The sequence below is a fragment of the Crinia signifera genome, chromosome 1, assembly GCF_055691185.1.
Source record: "Crinia signifera chromosome 1, ASM5569118v1, whole genome shotgun sequence".
NCBI classification, from domain to species: Eukaryota; Metazoa; Chordata; class Amphibia; order Anura; family Myobatrachidae; genus Crinia; species Crinia signifera.
The window spans coordinates 299,735,991-299,757,025 of NC_139217.1; the positions used below are offsets into that span (position 1 = coordinate 299,735,991).

General features: G+C 46.4%; 1 long non-coding RNA gene across 1 annotated transcript; it reads left to right on the forward strand.

Moving 5' to 3' along the window:
* The first annotated feature begins 1,342 nt into the window (after positions 1–1,342).
* On the forward strand, positions 1,343–19,762 carry LOC146028820 (uncharacterized). Its single transcript, XR_014455273.1, has 3 exons — positions 1,343–1,441; positions 9,938–10,002; positions 19,480–19,762. It is a non-coding gene; the product is annotated as an uncharacterized LOC146028820 (long non-coding RNA).
* The last annotated feature ends 1,273 nt before the right edge of the window (positions 19,763–21,035 follow it).

The following is a 21,035-nucleotide window of genomic DNA, read 5'->3' on the forward strand; positions in this document are numbered from 1 at the left end:
ACTCACCGCCCTGCTCTTCTGCTGGTGTGCCCCCTGGAACATTCGGCTGTCGGATTCTGGAAATCAGCAGCTGCGGCCTGCAGCTGTGCTGAGCTCCGGAAGCCGCTGATCTCCTGCTGTCTAGCTGGGGCTTGACCTGGCACCTCTCTCCCGGGTGCTGCAGTGGGCTGGAGAGACAAGCATCGGTTGCACTCTGTAGTATTGGGAGGTGTGAGTGGGAAGCGACCTTGGCTGAGAGGTGCTGCCGCTGTCCGCGTGGAGAGTGCCGGCGCCATCTTGTCCTTGCGTCCCCTGGGCTGGGGCGTTTGGGTTTGCCTGCTGAATTCCTCCTGGGACCGGCTGGGAATATTGGCTATTGTCCTCTATTGGAATCCCAGATCCCCTGCAAATCTCCTGCGGTTTCATGCCGTGGCTGTACGGTAACATGGTCGCGAGAGATAGAGCTGGGTGCAGACGCCATATTCCTTAATTAGAAACCTACCCAGAAGACTGGTGACTGAGGTCTGGAGCACCTGACCAGAATGCCTGACATCTCTTGGCCTTCAAGTGGTGAGCTCTTCAGGAACACTATACCCTCTATTAGGGAGGCCATTCCCCAGAATAGACAAGTATGTGTGGTGCCCCCCTCCAGGAGGTACCTCCTATACCCCTTGCCCCTCTGCAAATTGCAGCCAGCGCTGCTTAAACCAACCCTTTTACCCATTGACTGGGGCATGAAGGTTTAACAAGAGCCGGGTACTAGGACCCAGGAGGTGACTTTACCGTGCTGCAGGAGGAGAGCCCAGCACTCTGGGGATTGTCTGTCTCAGTGGCGCCAAAGAGGAGGTCAGGGGTGACAGAGGAGGACAGCGTGATGTGCCGGAGGAAGGGGTCGGGTGGCATGTGTGAGGAGAGAGGTGCGCAAGAGAGAGGAGCCCGGCAGTGAGTATCCTGCAGCATGGGGGAAAAGTGTGCAGCCAGAGGTCAGCATCCCGGGAGCCTGAGAGAATAGCGGCGCTTCAGTGGCTGCGGCGGTAATTGACAGCCGGCGCACAGCGGGAGCTGCGACATAGATAAGAGGCTGAGGGGCAGATTTATTAAGCTTGGAGAAGAGATAAACTGGAGATAAAGCGGAGAAAAGGTAAAAGGAGATAAAGCACCAGCCAATCAGCTGTGTTTGAAAAAGACAGTTGGGAGTTGATTGGCTGGTGCTTTATCTCCTTTTACCTTTTCTCCGCTTTATCTCCAGTTTATCTCTTCTTCAAGCTTAATAAATCTGCCCCTGATTTCGGTGGGCAGCAGGGCTGGGGACAGATGGTGGCAGTGAAGGGAGGCCTCTACCGCATCAAGTGGGGCCACCACGTGGGGTGCGACACTGGAAACCCCCTGAGGCGCCCGCTACAACTGAAAAGGATCCAGCCTGTCCGGTCCAGGGAGTCGTTACTAGCAGGAGCTCATTAAGGTACTCCCTGCAAACTCGCACCTCTGTATCCTGTCCCAACCAGGGCAGCCATTAATGCCCCACCTGTGCTTCCCCTTCACTGCTCTCCTCACCGTCATTCGCCCCTTCACTAGACCGCTGCCATTCCAGTGACCGCTACCTCAACTATTGCATTGCTGGCTACCCAAAAAGAAGGAAAATTGTGGGGTCCCTACTACCCAGGCCCGTTGTCTGTTAGGCCCACTCATTCTTGCAGCTACCCCTGCAGCATGGCCAGCATATATCTCAGGAGGTTACTCTAAGGTATGGGACCCTGCCTGTCCCTCCGTGAGGACCGTTTTGTAGTATGCCGTTTGTGGTTCTGCCTGAGCTAGTGTGCACACTAAGGAGGTTATTCTGATCGGAGCGGCCAAACGTGCGTACGTTCCCTATTAACGTACGCTCTCCGTACGCGGCCGTTGGGGTTAAGTCCACCCACAAATCAGCCGCATACGTACGGCCAGAAACAACGTCTAAGGGGAGTGGCGTACAATTGAGCGTACGCCAACGTACACGGACGGATCAGCCCCATGACTCCGACAACTGGCGTACAACAGAGCGTACGCCACCGTTTACGGACGTCTCTCGTCCGTCTTCCCGCCAACTTCTTGCGGAAATCTGAGCGTACGCCAGCTTGCACGGATGGGTCGCTATTGTTTTCAATGGAAAACTCAGCTTATGTCACCGCTCGTGAGAGTGAGCGTACGTCCGTGTACGCTGGCATACCCTTCACATGTATGGACCTGCAAATCTTGCCTTTCAACTATAATTAAGGCAATTAATTAATTAATCAAATTGTTATTCAATTATTGTTTTTTATTAACTCAATTGTCTATCTTAATAAAGACCCTAATAACTCAACATTTTAACCCTCATTACATGTATATTTGTTATGTTCTAATGTTGCATTTTAATCACTATCTATGTGTCCCCACATTGCTTTTACTTTTAAATAAATTTATGTTGGTGTTTGTGTGTATGTACTAAATTATGTCCATAATTGGTTTGTCCAAAATGTGTAACATGTATACCTACCCTGATGTTATGTGTGATGTTTTAATCTAACAACATTAAAAATTCATGCATTTTCACTATGTGTTATTTAACTCAAAAACACACAAATTCACACATCAATTGTTACCCCTCACCTCAAATTACCAATCTAACTTACATTACACATCTGTATGTACCTGCTCTTACAAACCCTCTCACATATTTATGATTAAAAACACAGGAAACTTCTAACTTTTCAAAAACATTTATTTCAACAAAACAGAGTAAGGGGGGGAAAAAAAAATTAAAGGAGGGCCTCCAGTCGGCCAAAAAGAATAGTGAAATAAAATAATGTCAGGAAGATTTCCCGCAGAATTTCCTCCACATCATCCTGGTGCTGTTCTGTGTCTGTAGTGAAGGGAAAAAAAACATTACAGTATATTTTAATATATCATATACACAAATGTTTGTTGCATTGTAACATAATATGAATTTGGGAGTTAACTGTGAAGGCCACATACATTTTACAACTACATTGAAGATGTGTCTGCTGTAAACACGGTCCAAAATACTATTCTGTTGACACACACATACTGTACATATTACATAACATTAAATTAATTACTCCTTCTTGGATGGATGTATGCTGTATCCCAATTGGTAGTTTTGTTTTGGGGGACTCACCTCTAACCTCACAATTAGGCTGTGCTATTTAAGGGTTATGACATTGTTGTGGCTTAAGCACTCCTTACTATTTTAAATTTAGGACATTGCTGTACAAATTATAGGCCTAAAGCTATGTTTGTAAAGCATGCATCCGCATGGCCTCACACACTATTAACAAAACAATCTATAAATTAATGTTGCACATCATGCTGGGAAGTGGAGTTACCCAACACCTGGACCCACATAACTACAACACCACTAATGTCGGATATCTCATTGGATGTACTGTTATGTCAATTATTCAAGGGGTGAGCCATGGCCACACTCCAAAAAACCACCAAGGGGACCCTTGTTCCTGGAGAAGGACAGGCCACACCTCATGGTCGCCCTGCAGTGATATGTTGCAACTAATGTTGATGTTGGATACACATATGTGGTTGTTGTGATTGTTTATGTGTAGAAATGTGTAGGTAAACATTAGACACATTATTTACTTACGGCTAGTTGAGCCATCCTGCTCGCCGCTGGTTGGGTGTCCGGTGGTTGGGGGGGTCAGGAGCAAGGGGGATGGGATAGGACTTGGGATACTGGTAGTGGGTTGGAGTGGGGATTGGAGAGGTTTGGGGGTGGGTGGTGGAGAGGTGTAGGGGGGTTGGAAATGGGGTGGGGAGGGGGTGTGGGTAGGGGAGGGGGTGGGGGTAGGGGAGGGGGTGGGGGTAGGGGTGTGGGTGGGGGTAGGGGAGGGGGTGGGGGTAGGGGTGTGGGTGGGGGTAGGGGTGTGGGTGGGGGTAGGGGTGTGGGTGGGGGTAGGGGAGGGGGTGGGGGTAGGGGTGTGGGTGGGGGTAGGGGTGTGGGTGGGGGTAGGGGAGTGGCTGGTGGAAGGGGATGTGGAAATTTGGTGGTCACCAGCAGAACCCATAGTCTCCTCCTCTTCCTCCTCCTCTTCCTCCTCCTCTTCCTCCTCCTCTTCCTCTTCCTGTCTGCTCCCGGGCTGCCTCCTCCCGGGCTTCCATGCGTGCCCTTGCCCGTGCTGAAATTTTCATGTTGATGGCATAGAAATCGAAGGTTGGGTTTCATAAAAATGGGGGAAAGAAAAAGTCACATTAGTCATGCTCATAACCTTACAAATTATCATTGCTGTTATATTTCAGACATTTATCATGCGAACTAATTGCTATGCTACACCCAAAAACAGAGCGACTACTTATACCCCCCCTATACACCCCCTATACACCCCCTATACACCCCCTTATACACCCCCTATACACCCCCTATACACCCATATACACCCCCTATACACCCATATACACCCCCTATACACCCCATATACACCCCCTATACACCCATATACACCCCCTATACACCCATATACACCCCCTATACACCCCCTATACACCCCCTATACACCCCCTATACACCCCATATACACCCATATACACCCCCTATACACCCATATACACCCCCTATACACCCCCTATACACCCCATATACACCCCCTATACACCCATATACACCCCCTATACACCCACATACTCATGAACATATTTATAAAAATTACAGAAATCATTGAAAAAAAAACGCAGACATACTAGTAAATAAAAACTTACATCGGGCAATATGGCGGCGAAGTGTAGAAAGCAACACTGGCTGCCGCCGGCGCAGGTCAGACCAGCGCCGCTCAACTTGGGCCAGGCTTCTGCGGACGCCGGTCCGGGCGTAGATTAGCCGGCGGGCAGCATTATATGCCCGCCGCTTGTCCATGTTGGACACATATGGGCCCCTGGGCCCCAGGCGCCGGTCCATGACCTCAACCAAGGCCAACAGCTCCTGGGTAGAAAACGCCCTAGCCCTGGTTGAAGTCATATTGGCAATGGCGCAGTTATTAATTGCAGGTACATATATCACTTTTGGTGCTTGCTGATTGGTGTAAAAAAATTGTTTGTTTAGTATTAACTTTATTAATCCTTCTTACATTAACAAACTGGATGCGAATAGAAACTTACGCGGACCATTCTGATATACACACACCATAACCAACAGCATGCTTTCAATGTATAGCGAGACGTACTGTATATACAGTGTGCTGAAAATAATACACGCAACCGTCTACTAATAAATACGCTGCTAAAAGGGCACAATACACCGATTTCCATGGAGAGACGCACTGTATATACAGTGTGCTGAAAAGAATACACGCAACCGTCTACTAATAAATACGCTGCTAAAAAAGGCCCAATGCAACATGTTGGTGTATGACAATTTCATACTCATTACATATGTAAGGAAAGCATTATAACGTGATGTTTTGAAATGTGACTCAGAAAGCATACACGAACTCCAACAGATACCAGCTGACAACACTCATCATTGGAATGACAGGTGCACACATTTCACGATGTAGCACACAATGCTCCACAACCTATGTATGTGCATATACAGGTGAATGATCAGGTGCGTTGAGACCTGCGTAATTTGAGCGGCAATTATCGGCGGGAAATATTAGCGTAAATTAGCAACTACATTGCGGGGAAAAATATACGCCCCCTTGTTCATGGCGGGAGATTAACATATAAATATTCAGTCAGATGCAGGCCAGAATTGCTGCAAACATGTCTAGCTCAGACGATTCCGCAGCTGAGGACGCTCTACAGAGAGCTACAGCAGAATCCCTGCTTGAAGCTTTGCAGAAGAGGGAACAGGAGCGGAGAAGGAGGGCCCAAGAGAGAAGTAGCCTGCAAGACCAAGCGGGCCCCTCACTAACAGGCCCTGTTCAACCTCCACCAGCTCCACAAGGGCCAAGCAACCAGCCAGAACAAGAGGTTGCATCTCTCCAAACAGGTGTGACCCAGCAGGTGCATGGTGAGAGAACTGGGGCCACCAGAAAACGAGCTGCAACATCTAGGGTGAGGACTGAGCAGGATACCACCACCAAAAAGAGAAACCCTGCATTTGTAGAGGCAGAATTGCGAATTTTAGTGCCCAGAGCACGCGAATGGATCGAATTGCCAACCAGGAAGCCGGGTGCCAGTGCAAGGAGAAACCTTTGGGAGAAGATCACAGAGGAAGGGAACCAGGTGTCACCAGTGGTCAGAGATTGGCTAGCGGTGAAGAAAAGGCAAGTGTGTTTGTCCCCCTGATAATGTCATATGTGTGTACATATGTTACATGTATGTTTTGAGAATAATAGAAAGGTGTGTTTGTAGATAGTGCTACACTTCAATGTCACATGTGAACACAACCATGTCTAATAACCCACATTTATATATGAAACATGCACCATTGGTGTGATGTGAGGTTATGGGCACAGTACTGCTCATGTGAAGTATGTGAAGTATGTGATGGGACAAGAGAAAGTGTGTTTTTGAAAGAGTTGTTGTAACATGTTCCATATGATGCTACTGAAACAAGAATGACCAAACTGTGCACATGTAGCTGGTGAGAAACTACACATCCCAGTATGCCATCCCATAGTTAAATTACTCCATAATAACCACACTGTCAAGCTATGGTGGAATGTGTAGTTTCACAACAGGTGGAGGTGCATAATTTGGCCATGGATGATGTCATTTCTGCATAGTGATCTATGTATGTGCATTTAGTGGCCTAATGAATGAGATGAGACACTGAAATGCCTCCTAATGGAGACATTAATGTGTGTGTGGGATACATATGGCTAAAAAACATAAGATCACCCACACTAGGAAATGTAACGTAGTCATGATGTTCACTAGCACAGTGGTGCACATATCTCATGGTGATATTTGTATGTTTAAACTTGTAGGTGGACAGACTTCAAAACGACACTGAAGAGGAAGATGACTGACCAGTACAACCACAGCATGTCCACCGGGAGGGGGCCTATGCCAGACACCTTGGAATATACCCCCCTGGAGCAGGATGCCTTGGATGTCATTGATGTGGCCGAGGTCAGGGGGATATCCAATGTGGATAGTGAGCTCCCGGTGGAGATCTTTGCTGCTGATTTTGATGGTAAGTCACAGTAATGCATTGTATTTGGAAAGATATTTTTTAGTGCGTATGTGATGGTGACATTGTTTTCAATTATTATCCTAGAACAAGCAGAAACCCAGGATGAACCGGCAGCATCTTTCTCTGCAGAGCCACAGGTGGAGCAAGTGGTCCAGCCTTCACCAAGACGACACCCCCAGACACAGGACACATGGGATGCCAGCTTGATGGTGACGCTGGAGAGGATCGAGAAGCAAGGGGAGGATGCTGCGGCCCGTCAGCAGCAGGTTGTGGAAATTCTGGCGGATTGGCAGGCCACAACCAGGCAGCAGTGTGAGGCCTTCAACCGCATGAATGACACTCTGGCGGCTGGCATGCAAAGCATTGGCCAACACCTCAGCCGCCAGAATGAAATTCTTGCGGAGCTGCTGACCACCGCCAGGTCCCTAAGGGACAATCCCCCATCTGCTGGCCCACCCCAAGCTGCTCCCCAACCTTCCACCTCTGCTGACCCTCCTGTGTCCCCTAAGGGAAGACGCCGCAAGCCATCTGAGCCAAAGGCCCCTGTCCCCAAGGCCCCATCTAAAAAGGGGAAAAAAGGGCCCAAATAATGAGACCTGGTTCACTTCCTCTGTGGTTGGACCCCAAATGTTTAAATTGCACTGGACATCCACTTCCTGAGTTGGCCATCGATCCATTTTCGTGCCATGGGCATTAAAGTTCTTATTTTGACCTCTACAAATGCAGGATAAATTTTTGGTGGTGTGTATCTTGCTTAGTATTCACCCTGGTTGTTGCAGTACGTATTCTGGTGTCCCCATTTCTTTCACCATTGCATTTGCAGGGTAACACATGTTTGGAGATATGCAACCTCTTGTTCTGGCTGTTTTTTTATTTTTGTCTATATTTTATTTGTTTATTTGATTTATGACATTAAAGTGTCAAATAAGCTGTGATGCTGAACAGCAAATAAATTTATTTTACCAATTAAAACAAAATTGTTGTATGTGTAACTTCTTGTGTGAAACAAATACTACATTTATGTGTACTTACTGACCAGGGTATTTTTGAACATTTGTTGAAGTGTGGTAGAAGTTTCCCATGTGTAACCCTCTCCATGCCCATTCACATGTTCCTATCCAACTTTTCCCTGCTAATTAGTTTGTGTCAGCACATGTGCAGAGCAACTTAATAGGTGAGAAAGCAGTTTGTGTGCAGGTGAGGTAGCTCCTACATTAGTAGGTAAAAGCAGGTCCAGAACAATGCTTTCCTCATGGAGTGGGTGAGGTAGACAAACAAGGGTCAAAAGGTACATTTGTGTAGGAATGCATATGTGTCCTCCCTAAAAAAAGATGTGTGAATCGGCCAAACATGATAAAATTGCTTGTGGACAAACATGTTTAACTTTGTACATATATATGATTTTACAGTGTCATAAGCAGATGTAGGAATCCTTTGTTAGAGAGATGTGAGTGCAATAATGTGATTGGTGGCATCTTACATCCAGAGTGTAGTAAAATCCAATTCATAGCAGATCAGATAGTGGTACAGGTCTGTATTTTGGGTACTATACAAAGATTGTGTGCAAAATAGTGGGCATGGGCTTAAAACATTGCTGAAACATCCTTTGTAGGTGTTAGATGTGGTTTATGTTATTGTATCATAAATACAAAACCTATGTTTGTATTAGAGTGAACACGTTGACACATGTCGACTTGTGTAGATTGAGTGTGCTACTGTGTAAAGTCTATGAAAGCACGTAGTGAATGTGTATAACTGTTTAACAAATACCTACCTTAGCATATATAAGCAGGTCTTAAAAAGATTCTTACCTTAAATTAAACAAACCTTTAAATGTCGAGAAGTATAGAAAGATAAGCTTCCAATGTGTTTGAGTGCTGTGTGTGGCTTGCAGGTAGTGAAATCATGGTTTGGACTTAATAGACTGCAGCATTGCTTATTACATTCAGGTGTATGTGTTTGAGTAGTAATCAGCGTTAATTAGCAAACCCAGGCGCACGCTGGCATGCGGTATCTGTAGGGGTGGTCTGAGCTGGCGGTTGGCGGGCGCCTGTTTTGTGTCCGAAATGAACGGTGCTTTAGCCGATCGTGCGGTAGTAGCACCGTTCATTTTTGGTGCACACCCCCGTGTACGCCCATATTTACGCCCATTTTCCCTCATTATTTCGGCCGCTCCCCTCATCACGCCCCTATGCCGCCCCCAATGCCCGTACTCTCGCGTACAGGTTTTTTCGCACGGAGAGACCCGTCCGTAAGCGTTGTGGAGTGTTCGCGCCTGCGCATTGGAGATGGTACGCATGCGCAGATCACAAAAACCCCCCGAACGTACGCGTACGGGCCGCCCGCACCAACCAGAATAAGGCCCTAAGATAGGGCCCAAATCTTTCTTAGGAGAATCTGCCTTCATGGGACCTTTTTCTTCAAGTTCAGTAACTCCTTTGATTGCACCAGGGACTACAGTTTAGTGTATACAGGGTGCGTAGTGCCACCTGGCTGACATTTTGTGGTACAGTGTCACTTGTGCAGTAAATGCCTTAGTAACGTAAAATCATTCTCTTTAAATGTTCTGCTCTATCATATTGTTATTGATGTGATGTCATTTATTGTGAAATTGTTCTCTCTTTAATGTGGTCATTGATTATTTACTGCTTTATCTATTGAATGATATAAAGTGACTGTTTTGCATGTTGAACCTTTTTCTTGCTACTCGTACATGTGCGTAAATGCATTGCAGCGACCAGTCCTTGTGTCCTCAAATAAATATTTGTCATTGCTAAACGTGTTACTCTTTTGTGGGCCTCTTCCGGGGTGTTTCATCTCCTTCCATAGGATCTCTTCACTGAAAGGGCCGTGAAGACCTCAGAAGCTGTTGCCGTCATCAGATCCAGACTCAGGTGCCATCTTTTACCGGTTCGTTACAGGGGCATTGTCCCAAGCAAGTATTAACGCTAGACTCCTCCCTCAACATTAGCATATTTTCACAAGGCAGCTGCATCTGCTGTGCTTACCATAGGTGCCGATTTATCATTTTGCTGGTGGGTGCTCAAGCCAAAACTATAGGGGAGTGGCTTCATGGGGAAGGGGCGTGGCCACAAAATAATACCAATTTATATTACGCAGCACAGTTGTCTCCAATATTCAAATTACAGCAGCAGAGTTGCCCTTTTAACACATTGCAGCAGCAGAGTCCCCCTTTTTACAGCACAAATGCATGTGACACATGTGACCTCCTGGTGCTCATGTTATAGGATGATTTAATTTTTCTGCAGCAAACTCCTTTGTTATTAGACATTAACTACAATGTAATTGGGGAATAGTGCATCCAATTGCACTTCCTATGTAAAAGCAGCTCTATTAATGAAGCCTAAATTTTTTTATAAATCTGCTTGAACATACTGACAGACTAAACAGTGCCAGCGGGGTGCCTGTGGCTGTGGCTGTGAACTCCCCCAGGTTGCAGCCCCCAATAGTCCTGCGGCCAGTCCATCCCTGAGCCACCACTACTTTGGAGCTAAGCATATGCAAGTACAGGTGAGGTGAGCCATATGACACACACACACCTCAGGCTCAGCCTCTGCTCATATTTAACGACTGTTACAGGAGTGGTGGACTCACTTTGATGCTGTTGGGGTCCGGGATGGCCGGGTAAGCTGCCTGCTGCTGCCTCCTCCTCGCAATGGTCTGCAGGTGGCTGGGCGCGCTGTGTTTGCGCGAGGAGGAGAGGGAGCCGGGAGGGGGAGGTTGGAGATGGCACCAGGTGGCGTTTGTGACAGTGAGCGTGTGATGCATGACGTGCATCGCGTAAGAGAGTGCGCGTGGCGTGGACTGCACAGGCAGGGTCGGGCGGAAGAAAAGTAGAGCGGCCGCGGCAGGTTAGGTGGTGTTGGTTTGATTTGATTTGTTTTTATTCAGCACTGCAGTCTGCCGTGGCAGTGAACAGCACTAGTACCACCTGCAGCAGCCCAGCAGTGGCAAGCAGGACTCGGATGGCGGACAGCGGGTGCTCTTGAATTTCCGTGGGTTCTCAATCGGCGCCTGTGGTGCTTACTGCTTCCATCTCTAAATCAAACTCTATGCAGTTTAAATAACCATGATGCTTCCAGTTGGCTGATTTATTAGAGAAATCCCAGGCTTGGTAGCACAGTGTTTATAAGTCATGTAATATACCAGAGGTGCCAAACCAGGATTAAGTGCTGTGTTGACATTGCTTGAATACAATGTGCATGACTGCAAAGTACGTCAGAAAAAAAATGAAATGGTTCTTGTTATAGAAATGTAATCTGACTGATTCAGACCTAGTACCTTATGTATTTTACACAGAACATAATCATTTATGTAGTTTAACAACTAAAAGTAAAAGAAACAGCTCTTTATACAAAACAAATATCTGTTACTCATTCCCTACAACAGTTATTGCTGCTTTACTCAAAAATATGTTTCCTTAATGAATTAAAAAAGTAATATTTGCTGCAAAGGGAACAAGGAAACGAAGCAGATTAGTCTGGAAAAATTAAAGTTTTATGGGAAATAACTAATTTACGACTAAAATTAAATTGGAATTCTCTTTGTAATTTTCTTATGAACTTATGCAGTTTCAAGCTCACAGTAGGATTCCAACAAGGAACTCATGCAAGTCCGTGCACCATTGCTTTACAGCTGAGTGCATTTAGCCACCAGTAGTCAGCAATTTACAATATGTCTGTGAAATGAAATTACAATTACAGTTAGAGCTATAATCAGATACATATTGTGCGGTGACGGAACTTGTGGGCAGTGAGCCCAGGTGCAAAAATATAATTTTGGGCCCCTCTCCTCCACCCCAACCCAAGTTTACAATATGCACCATGCAAGTGGGCAACAAGGAGAGTTTATTGATGACAGGGAGAGGCAGGGGGCACAGAGTGTGACAGGGTAAAACAGTGTGTAACAGAAAGAGGGTGATGGGGCAACAGTGGCTCCCTTAGTCCTCAGGGGCCCTGCTGCACAAAGGATAGTTCCACCTTATTGTGACAGAAGCACTAGTAAAGTGATAAATGGGAGATATTGTCTTTTTAAAGCCGGATAGGGGTTCCCAGCGGCGTAACTACATTTTGGGCGCCCCCCCCCGCCGTTAAAGGGAGGGTGCCCAGCCACTCACCCGCCCCTCCGCCATCCACCCGCCGCACCAACCCCCTCAAACCCCCCGCAGTCTTACCTAGGTTCAGTATGCGCTGGTCCCGGCTCCCTTCTTCTGCTATGAGGACCACCACAAAATGTCCGCCCCCATACAGCAGACAGTTTCAGAGAACTGTCTGCTAAATGGGGGCGGACATTTTGTGGTGGTCCTCATAGCAGAAGAAGGGAGCCGGGACCAGCGCGTACTGAAGACTGGGGATGGGGGGGGTTTGCGGGGGTTGGTGCGGCGGGCGGCGGGGTGTAACTATAACACTGCAGCCCCCGGCGCCCGCACATGCATAGCGCCCCCCCCCCCCCCCGCGGTCGCGGGGGCTGCGGTGCTATAGTTACGCCACTGGGGGTTCCTTGGGTGTGGATGTGAAAGGGAACACAGGGCCCATTTCATGTCTTTCGGCTTTCAGCCCAAGATGTTTTGGGTTTGCAAATCCTGGGAACAAATGGCTGCTGTGGGTTTCACAGTCCCCTGGCAGACACAGGGCTGGATCTGAGCAACGCCCAGCGTTTTATGGGCATCCCTATGAAAACGCTGGCCATTCCCCTGAAGGGTAGTTGGGGGATTGGGGGGTTTCGTTGCACAAGATGGGGAGACTCAATTGTTTGATCTGGATGGCCCCCTGTCATGTGATTAATGAGACATGACAATAGATCACAGGGGTGTGCTACCACAGACAAAAATGGATTGGCAGTTTAAATATTGGGGAGGGTAAAGGTTTGTCTTTTGCGGTGCACCAGTTAACAAGAAAGAGATCATAAAATATACCTTTTATTATTTAAGTTTTTAAAAAGGACTGCGAAATATGACAAACAACATAAAACATCAAACAAGTGAATACAGTGCATTAAAAGATGCACGTGCGGAGTCTTAGATCTACTGTCACAGTACAAGTATGTGCCTATGGCAATGTATGAGGGACACTTGGAGATATTCCTTGTTCAATTATTTAATTTTAATGTTTAAGGAAAGTGTCACCAAATAGTTTCTGAGGTCTGTGTATTAATTTTACAAATTGCTGTTAGATACTGGTTGTCTAAAGATTACACCGGTAGTCTGTTGTTGATATGAATGTGTTTATGGTATTACCAAATCGGTTCAATCAAACAGCATATCACACTATTCCTCCGATATACGTAATCTGGGTTATTACAGTTCCTCACAGTGCAGCAGCACCAATGAGTGTACTGATACTAAACCCTTACATAAATTCAGGAGATATTGCTGTAGACAAGCAGGCATGGGTGTTAATATATAACTGAGAAACAATTCACTCGAGTTACAGATTGACACAAATGTATTAATTCCTATACACTGCATTGGCTATAATAGTCACAATTGATATACAGCGGTGGTAATATACATTTGTTGCGGTTGGGGTCACCGCTTTTAATGTTAGTTCTAGGCAGGTGGCTGCCGTCGGCTGCGTCTCTCCTATCAGGAGCGTGTCAGCCGCGAGGCAGCCTGACGGCTATAAGTCGGGTGAAGGCAGCGTTTTTAGTAAATACAAAAATACATTAGAGTCCTGATAAGGACTGGTATACACAGACAAAGATATAAGACAGTGATCTGAAGATGTCCGCACGGCTTGGTTGGCCGGCGTAAGCTTCGCAGATCTTCCTCAGGGCAAATAAGTATTTTCAAGCACTGTATCCACTTGTTTGATGTTTTATGTTGTTTGTCATATTTCGCAGTCCTTTTATTTCTGAAGAAGAGAAAAATTATTCGATGGTCGTCGACCAAATATATGCACCCTAGCGAACAGGTCTGAATCAGGCCATAAGTACTGTGTATATGCCTGTATTTGTGGTAGAGGCATTAAGGAATCTATTATGTTTAATTAGTGCCCAGATGGGCTATACTTATTTTTATGTTTTGTTTTATATACTGCACTATAAAACTAGCCACTACTATATTGCCTGGAATGGTGTGCTGTTTTCTTGGCTGCTGTGTGTTTGGAGTTGTCCATCTACCACAGGAGAGGGCTTCCCTACCCTGATCTTCTTACAATAACCCTTATTCTGGTTGACCCCAGTTGCCGCTGCCACCCCCTCTTGCACGCTGTGATCCCCCGCACGGCTGTGAATGGATGATTTGCATAATCATCCATTCGCAGCCTTTGGCGACCAGGGAATGATTTCTTCAGTGCACACAGATCAGTGACATTCCTATGGTCTGTAATGTGTGAGCGCCCTGTTCGGGAAGTAGGCCGGCAGATGACATATGCTGATGTCACCTGCGCACTCCTCGCACCCGCATCACCGGGCGATTTGCATGTGAACACCCGGAGTAGGACTGGGTACCAATGATGCGGCCTGGGAGCCAGTAAGGTAATCGGTATGGGAACTGACAGGTATCCGGAGACTATGCTGATAACCCTGAGCTGAACTCCGAGAGCTGGATCACATTAGAGATAGAATAGTGGAGTCTTCTGGCAGCAGTGGAATAACCAGGTAAGCAGCAGGTAACAGCAGGACACTGGTAACTGATCTCTGGAGCAAGCCAGGAGCCTTTGAGAGCTGACGCTGGAGAATTTGCAGGGAAACTGACAAGTTTGTTCAAGGCAAGGAGGACTCTGGGAAGCTGGCTTATATTCCCCCAGGTGGCTGCTAATTGGCTGCAGCTTGCAGTAGCAGCACACAGAACCATTGAGTTTACCTGGATCATGTGACTTGCTGCAGCAGCAGCATACGCAGAACAGGAAATACACGAGGGGCGAAATTTACAAATCGCGTTTTTTGCCGCGAATTCGCATATGTAATGCGGCAAAAAAGTGCGATATGGTGCGATTTCGGGCGATTTTTAAGTCCTGAAAATGTGCGATTTTCAGTCATGAAAATCGGCACATTTTCAGTACTGTGCGGTGTCTTGAAAAAAAAACGCGTCCCCCCTCCTAAGCACTTTCTCGGCTCCTGAATGGCCGCTAGGCGGCCAATGGAATCATTCTGAGGAGAGGCGCGGAAGATGAAACATCTCTGCGCCTCTCCAGTCCGTGAGCGGGTACCAGCCGGGAGCAGCGCGTCTGCCGGAGAAGATGTCGGGGTCGTCGCCGGGGACCAGGTGAGTAGGATTTCCTTCCTCAGGTACCCCTTTTGGATTACTTCGGATTCTGGACCCCGGAGACATCAGCCCCGGACCCCGGACCAGCCCCGGAACCAGGACCAAGGCCCCGGAACCAGGACCAAGGCCCCGGAACCGGACTCTTCAGCCCAGGAGCCCAGGACCCCGGACCAGCCCCGGGAACCAGGACCAAGGCCCCGGAACCAGACTCTTCAGCCCAGGAGCCCAGGACCCCGGACCAGCCCCGGAACCAGGACCAAGGCCCCGGAACCGGACTCTTCAGTCCAGGAGCCCCGGACCCAGGATCCAGGGACGACCTACGGGCTCAAGGTAGGTAAGTATCAGTATGTGTGGGCTGTGGATGTATTAAACTTTATTTTTCTGGGTGTCAGTGTGTTTTATTTAACTATTTTTTGTACTGTGGAACTACAAGTGCCAGCGGGCCCTTTAATGCCCCGCATGCTGGGACTTGTGGTTCTCCAAGTCCCAGCATGCGGGGTAGGCTTGCTGGGACTCATAGTTTTACAGTATAAGACAATAGTTTTTATTCTTTTTTTTACACTTTTCATCAGCCCGATGCCCACCGCCCAGGGGCATCGGGGACAGCCCCGGACTTTCAGCATGGGCTGGTAAGTCCTGGAGGGGGGGGACCCCTTCATTGGGGGGGTCCCCACTTCCCCAGGACCCCTGCCCATGCTGACCAGCCACGGGGTTAATGCTTTGGCCGTGGGACCTTATATAATAAGTGTCCCCCGGCTGTGGCATTACCCTGCTGGCTGGTTGGGTCTGGTGCTGGTTCTTAAAATACGGGGGACCCCTAGTCATTTTGTCCCCCGTATTTTGGAACCAGCGCTGGACCTTGAGCCTGGTGCTGGTTTCATTAAATCAAGGGAACCCCTATTTGTTTGTCCCTCTGATTTTATGATACCAGCACCGGCTTTTTGAGCCCGGGGCTGGTTATGCTTAGGAGGGGGGACCGCGCGCCGTTTTTTTTCTTTTTTTTTTGTTTTAACTATTTTTTTACAACAGAACCATGCACAGATCTCAATGATCTGTGCATGTTTCTGATAAAATCGCCAGTCAGAACCTGGTCTATTTTCTTTTTGCGATTTTTAGTAACCTTTACTAAAAATCGCAATCCATTAAATATGCGAGTTCTATACTTTTTAATGGGAAAACATCTGGATGCGATTTTTAAAAATCGCACCTTTAAAAAATGTGATTTTTTTCCCCGCAAATCGCACCCTATAAAATATGCGATTTTCGGGAAATGCCCGAAAACGGCATATTTTGCGGAAAAAAAAACGCAAAAAAAAAAAATCGCCTCCCATTACATTTCGCCCCTGGAGTTTTCTAGATCATGTGGCAGAGGACAGGATTTGTGACACCGAGACATCATGCCAGGGACTGCGGAGTGCACTAATGGCTCATCTGCGGTGCAGAATACCCTAGTGTGCCGGTAAGTGCCGTACGTGAGCAGAGCGAGAACTGGAGTCCCTGACAATTGCATACAGCGTCTGCACATGCGCAAAACATTGCCCCCCCCCCCCCCCCGAACAATCAGAATAACCTCCAATATCCACATGACCAGAGTACAGTGCATGGGTTAGTGGGTTACTATAAAACTATAATCTCTGGGTAGACAGTCAATAGATCAGCAACCTATGGTTGACATGCATTAGGTCAACGGGTATTCAATGTTGATAGATAAAAGGTCAACAATGGTTTGGGTATAATTATTATTATTACTATTACTATTACATTTTATTTATAAGGTGCCACATGTGTTTTACAGAGCCATACAAATTGCATACCATATACCGGTACAGGGAGACAGAATTTAACATTACAGTAAATAAATAACAAAATAGAGTACAGGCACCACAATTCAGTACACACACCAGCTTAGATGTAAGTGCAGGAGAGAGCTGTAAGTGAAATGTGAGAAGAAGAGGGCATTCATAACAAAAGGGAAGAGGTAACCATTATGGGCAAGATTCACCAAACTGAAAATGCTGTAAAAACCCAATTTTCGGGTTTTTACCGCATTTCCATATGCAGCAAAGCCCCACCGCCGGGGCTTCACTGCGGGGGGTTACGCCAGTTCTATATGGCGTAACCCCATGGAAGCTTATGGGCTTCTCTTCGCGTCCCCCGCCGCCCCGCGTGACATTAGCAAGGTAAGTACACAGCCAGGAGGAATGAGCTAGGGATGGACAGCTGCAGTCGGGCAGTGGCTGAAGCTGAGCTCATTGCTCAGCTCAGTGGTGATGCCCAGCGCAAGGAGGGGGAGACAGTGGCAATGCTGGAGATTTTCTGGGAATGCCAGTGTTAGCACTGGCGCAGAGCCTAGAAAATTTCCGGGATTACTAGTGAAGGGGTTAAGCACTGTTGATCTTTTTTTACCTGTTGACCCAATGCATGTTGACTGTGTAGTGCTAACCTATTGACTGTCTAGCTAGACATTGCTAATCTATCATCTGGATACCACAATGCACAATATCTTTGATATCCAATATACAGAGCAGAGATCTACAGTACAATAGCAAATAGATATTGCTATCATTAGCTGCGCTGTCTGTTTTTTTTCTCATTCCTCTGTGAGCCCCAGCACTGGTCCACACAAACGGACCTGGAAAGAAAAGGGAATGGAAATACAGTACATCCATTATATTGTAGCTTCATGGAATGACCTAGGTCCTGTGCAGCTGCCTTTCATGGTCTAGCTATGTGACTGTTACTGTATTGGCTCATAGAAATCTGTTTTACGTTGAGTTCTGTTCTTCACAAAATATGAATTGGTATACAATGGGATGCCCAGCATGTAGTGTACCACGATTTCTGTCAAAGAAAATTGCCTTATTCACATCACAGATACAGCGAAACACAGCTAAATGTATGCTAGAGACACTGACCTGTAATTGTAACTGCCAGGAATTAGGTTAACACAAGTACAAAGTGGCACATAAAGCAAAACTTGGTGTGAGGAAAAAAAAACATGGCCACAGTATCACATAACTTTGTAAACAGATGCAGACTCATTCGTACACAGATTTACAAATGTCACAAATTCATCAGTGTAATGATTGGCATTTTATGAGAGCAGAGGGCCCATGTTCACTCTCCAGCAGGATCCCCCTCCTGTCTCTCACCGGTAGCCAGGCAGTGTAGTCACTATAATGGCACCATGCACTAGTAGACTCCAGTAGTTATAGAGTCTATTGTGCATGTGCAGCGGCCATTTTCACAGTGATTATTCTCATTTGCACATGTGCAAAACTCTAGGAAAATGGCCACTGATGAGTTTGCACGGCTTCCATGGTACCGCTGGATTCTGGAAAATTGAAATAATGGGCTAAAATTATGCAAATCGCATCATTTTGTGTAAATTTTAGCCCCTTTCCCAATCCACGGACCCGCAAATTACCGCTGCTGGCTGTCATGGGGACAGGGCTTGGTGACATCAGCCTCATCCCGCCCCCAAAATGTAGCCTCGTCCCGCCCCCTTTCACTCCTCTCTGGGTTTCTCCCAGAGAGGTGTTATAAAAAGGAGGCAGGTATGATTAGATACACCACGGGGTGTAAACTATCGGAGTAATTTCCAGTTGCTATATTTATGTGAATAAGACACATATTTTGGGAGACGCTATGCTTAGCTGAGTTACCCAGGAAATGGTATGCTAAGAGGGCCTTTTTGATGATTTGAAGCAACAGTGTATGAGAAAACGTCTATTTTATTCACTGTATGTGAGTCCTTTATTATCTTGAGTCACAGTCTGTAGTATGGTTCACTTGTGTTCAATGCTTTATATGTTTAGGCTTTTACCTAATGAATTCTGGCAGCTGCCTAGCAACATTTAAGAATGTGTGGAGTATGTAGAAACATTTGCTTAGTAACATTTCTGACCAATCAGAAGGCAGAGTAACATTGAGGAAAATAGGATCATTATTTTTTCAGACAGGACCTCACTGGCTCATCACTCTTGCTGTTCATCTGAACATGCCAAAAATATACATCTTACTTTCTAAATATCTGAATATATGGAGAAATGTCCATTATTTTATCTTCATGTAACAGAACCAGAAATTCAACATCTAAAATGGCATTTCAGTGTATTTTTGGTTTATATTCTGTCGTTACCAGGCAACAAAGCAAGATCCTGCTCTGATGTTTCCTGCCAAAATGCTTAGGTCAGGACTTGTGCATTCACTGTACTGTCTCCAGAGAGCAGTATGAAGATTGAGGAAATCCCAGCAGCAACGTCATGTGTTTACAGACAATATCCCCATGAACCAAATTGGATGCTGTTCCTGTGAGTGGACCTCAATCAAGAATTTATAGGATACAGAATGTAGAAATAAGAGCGTAATATTACGCACAGTTTCATTGCCATTACTTGGGAAATAAATAAACTGTTTAGAAAATATTTTTTTGGTACATGTATTTTTCAATGACACAAATAGTTGAATGTATTTAGATTAAGGGGTCTATGTACTAAGCGTTTGAGAGACATACACTCCTAACTGTCATTTTTCAAACCCAGCCTGAGATATGGCAATTAGGAGGTTGCTCCAAGTACATAGACCTATGAAGCCCGATACACTTTGTGCAATTCATTTTCTATTCAAAAAAATTTGATCGGGATCAAATCGAACGGCGCCGTGTACACATTTGATTTAGACTATATAGTACAGATTTGTACTGTACAAATTTATACTATATAGTCTTGCCTGCACAGTCTATTTTTCTATTTGATTTCGATGCCGCAGGGTTGCGCATCGAATGCGTCTGAAAACCATTCCACCATTACTGTATAATAACCAGGAGAGAGATGAACAGAGGAAGTGCAATAAACTCATAGTAATCAAAATACCTGGTTCTTCACACATAATGGGCTTACTAAAAAATACAAATAGCTTCATATTACTAAAAGAGTGTCAGAAATCATGTCAGCTGAGCAGCTTATCAATGGGAATTACAGAAAAGAAGGTACTTGTTTCCTAGCACGGCGCCCATCGCATCGTATACCATAAGACTAAATAAGGTATACGATTGTATGCGATGCGACGCGATGTTGTACAATAAAAAATCGTATGGCATCGTATGCAATACAATGGCATACAATGCAATGGTATGCAATTTTTTATTGTACAAGCACCCTGATGGGTCCTTACAATGTTAAATACCCCCCCCCCCCCCACACTATCAACACCAACCCGAAGCGTGGTGAGCGCAGCGAGACCGCGAGGGGCGGTGGTATGGGTCCTCCCACCTTTTCATACCCCCACTATCCACGTTGGCGTGGAGTTGATTTTAGATAGTGTGGCGAGCGCAGCGAGCCCGAAGTGTGGCGAGTCCCGCAAGGGGACGGGGAATACGTGTAAAGTAATACAAGTGCACTCGCCACGCTTCGGGCTCGGTGGCTCGCTGCACTATCTAAAATCAACTCCGCTCCGACGTGGATAGTGGGGGTATGAAAAGGTTGGAAGACGTTTACCGCTGCCCCTCGCCACGCTTCGGGTTCACGTTGATAGTGGGGGTGGCGTGGGGGTGCATTTAACATTGTAAGCACCCATTAGAGAAGGGGACCGGTCATGACTGTCGGGCTAGCCTGACAGTCGTGACGCCAGATTGAATACCTCCCTTAATTTCACGCTCCCTTCTGCCTTCCATTCTGGCTAATTCTTCTCAATGGTCAT